Source organism: Rhamphochromis sp. 'chilingali', assembly GCF_963969265.1.
Source record: "Rhamphochromis sp. 'chilingali' genome assembly, chromosome: 11".
NCBI lineage: Eukaryota > Metazoa > Chordata > Actinopteri > Cichliformes > Cichlidae > Rhamphochromis > Rhamphochromis sp. 'chilingali'.
In genome coordinates, this window is record NC_137938.1 from 16392817 (window position 1) to 16396099 (window position 3283).

The 3283-nt window shown below is 40.1% G+C and overlaps 1 long non-coding RNA gene across 1 annotated transcript; it reads right to left on the reverse strand.

The window, feature by feature from the left end:
- Positions 1-357: 357 nt before the first annotated feature.
- Positions 358-2584, reverse strand: LOC308406546. Its single transcript, XR_013973567.1, has 3 exons — positions 2191-2584; positions 2014-2101; positions 358-1305 (listed from the first exon to the last, which is right to left on the reverse strand). It is a non-coding gene; the product is annotated as an uncharacterized lncRNA (long non-coding RNA).
- Positions 2585-3283: the final 699 nt, after the last annotated feature.

Sequence of the window (3283 nt, forward strand, 5' to 3'; positions counted from 1 at the left end):
TCTCCCTGAAAAAGGTTTCAGTCTGTATTGCGAGTTTGGTGGGGGAATGACTTCACTGCTTTTAACAATGTGCTCTACAATAACCCGCTGCACTTCAGGTGTGCTTAAAAGGTTGGTGGGAATCTGAGGGGTTTGTTTCTCAGCCTCTGCCGGTGGGTGAGTATTCAAGGCACTTACATGGTTGCTATTGGGTGTTAAAGGAGAAGAAGGTAGGGCCTCATCACTGTGGGGCACTGGCTCTTGTTCAGTGGAAGGCTCAACTGTGTGGACATCCCCTCCCAATGACTCCCCAATTTTAGCTAGTTCATCCATCAAAAGGTCTTTAAACGATCGGTTGCTTCGTGCTGCCATATCTTTAAGCTGTGACAGGTAAGTTACAGTAGCTGATGCGCTGGTTTCAATGCTATACGCACTGGCTAGGTCTCGAACGTGATAGACAACTTCAGGTTTCACAGTGCAAGGTCTGTCATAAGGCAAATATCTTTTCTCTAGTTCTTTAGCAGTAGCCTCATGTTGAAATTCCACAATAATCTGACCACCAGTTGGTAGCTTAATCTGCCTACTGACAGGACCGAAAGCTTCTAAGAACTCAATTATTTCTTTATCAATGTCTGTGTTAGTTAAACCACTGACCAAGACAGCATTTTGAACTTTAACATTCTCTGTTTTCACAACTTCCATGGTTAGGACACGTAAAAGTACCAGTAGAAAAAAATACAAGTCACTGTGAAGCTCCAGGCACTCTTAATCGTTTTATTAAATTTTGGGTGGACTAACAACTCTGCAAACCCTCCTGGCTGGCTCGCCACTTTCTGTAGCCAAGTACAGGATAGGGTAGGGGAAATTAAAGTAAGATGGAGAGAATGGGCCAATAGCTAGATTCGCAGGAGGGATAAAGGGAGTTGCGTGGAGAAGAATGACTGGAGCCACAGGTAAAGTTGCTATGAATTGTATTAAACTATTTAGCAACAATTTAACAGCATTTTATGAACAGGAATGAAAACATAAAATAAAATACAGTGACAGCAATAATAATAACAGTCAGAATCCTATCTGAGCTCAGATATGTCAGTCTTGCCGGCTTAATAGTCAGTGTTCAGTCAAGTCAAATCCAACAGGTCAAAAGTTTGTGATTGGTGCGATTTCGTCCTACCGCACTGTTGCAATTGTTCGTGAGAGAAGAGCAACCTGCCCTTCTGGGCCAACTCAGAATGGCTGTGGTTCGGTTCGGTTCAAAGGGAAAGGCTCGCCATCTTCCTCGTCAGGAAGAGATCCAGGTCTCACGATCCCATAAAAAAACCTAGCCTGTAAACAACAGGACTATTACTAATTCAGTTCACACTCTAATGATATACATGGCCATATGTAAATAATGTAAGTGCTATAACAAAACAAGCACAAAACATTAATTCTAATTTCTAACTATAGTCTATACAGTGCATCTTAATCATGAATGCAATCTTTAAATCACAATCAGCTTATTCTATCGTCAAGGTGCACATTTCTATCAGAAATCAGAAATAAACCATAAACTATGGTAGATTATTTTTTTACAGTATTGCCCTTTAACTGAATTACAGGAGCATTGCTTTACACTGCATAGCAATGAAGCAATATATTATTTACACTCAATGTACAGAATAAAATTACCAAAAGAATATACAAAAACCCACAGGCTGTAGTTTTACAGTATGTGGTAACGTATCAGCACAGTAAGAATACACACGGACATCTATCCAGTGCCGCTCGAGCATCAAATGTAACAAAATAAAGTAGATTCATGACCTTTAAGATCAACATTAACTTATTCCATCATCTAATTTTAGTGCATTTAATATTCAACAAGTAATACTAGAACATCATCAGCACACAAGCTGAGTGCTCAAAATGGCTGAACTCAGTGAGAAACCCCGTGTGTTCTCCCACAGTGAAAACGTGGTCAGCTACAGCTATGAGCATTAGGCTAGTTAGCTTTTCAATTAGCCTGATTCGCCCAGTCCCAGTTTAACTCACCAGCACACTTCTAATGTTCAACTCTCAGAGAGGATCTTGTTCAACTCTCAGAGAGGATCTTGTCCACTTCATCCGCTCCCGCGCAGATCTACAACATTGAAATCGGGCCATTATATTCCCTGTTAACTTCTTGTTAGCTTTTTAGCTTCAAGGTTAGCTTAACAGCTTCTGACTCACCGCGATGGTTTCAAGGTCCGAAATGTTCACAATAAATCAGGTCCGTTTCTCCAAGGTCCATGCAGATCTCCGGTATGGATATTTGCTCAATTTATCAAGTTAATAGTTATTTTCCAGCGAAAAGCTTGGCGGTGAAAATCAGTGATGGTCTCGTGCACCTCCGTCTCTCTCTGTGTCTGAGCACGTGACGGTACAGAGCAGGGGAAGGCGGGGCTTGTTCCTTCCTAACCAGTAGGGGTGTTAAATATACTCTTTGGGTTTTATTCTTATATTTATAGTATTTATCTTTTATTATTGATTTATTTTTGATCAACTCAGTGATTAACAGAGTAATGATAAATCCCAATTAACAATAACATGTTGTAGTGCATTACTGAGTCGTGTAAACTCACTGGGTTACAGAGACATGACTAAAAACAGGCGGTGGTTTGACATAGGAATAGCACAGTGGAAAGTAAGGCTGTTGTGGTTGGAGCAGTGGAGAGCTAGGTACTATGCTATATACTTTTGCCTGTAAACCAAGGGCTAAATTCACAACTCGTTATCATGGGGTGGGGTGGGGAGTGTGTGTTTGTGTGGTGGTGGTATGAGGGTCGACCATAAGTTTTAAAAAAGTTACTAGCCTTTTAGAGAAGCAGGTTCACCTTTACGAAATTATTATATGACTAACAGCATGTCATAGGTTTTATTTAAAGCGTTTTGCACAATTCTGACCTTAAATCTGTAGCTTCACTCACGTTTTTTTCACTCTCTCTGTTTTTATATTGCACTCCATATCCCTCCCCTCCCTGAGCCTGGTTCTGTCAGAGGTTTCTTCCTGTTAAAAGGTATTTTTTTCTTTCACACTGTCACCGAGTGTTGGTCATAGGGGGCTGTATCAACAGCAGATCAAATAACTGGACAATGTCAAAGGAGTCTTTCACATGAGGAATTCACGTCTTTGCAGTTTCTCACAGAATCAAAGATTTTAAAAGAAGCTGTCATTACCATGTAAAATCTGAATTGTGTAAGTAAAGTAAAGTAAAATTTTATTTATATAGCATCTTTCTAGATAAAAAGATCACAAAGTGCTTGTTGGAATTTAGCAAGAACA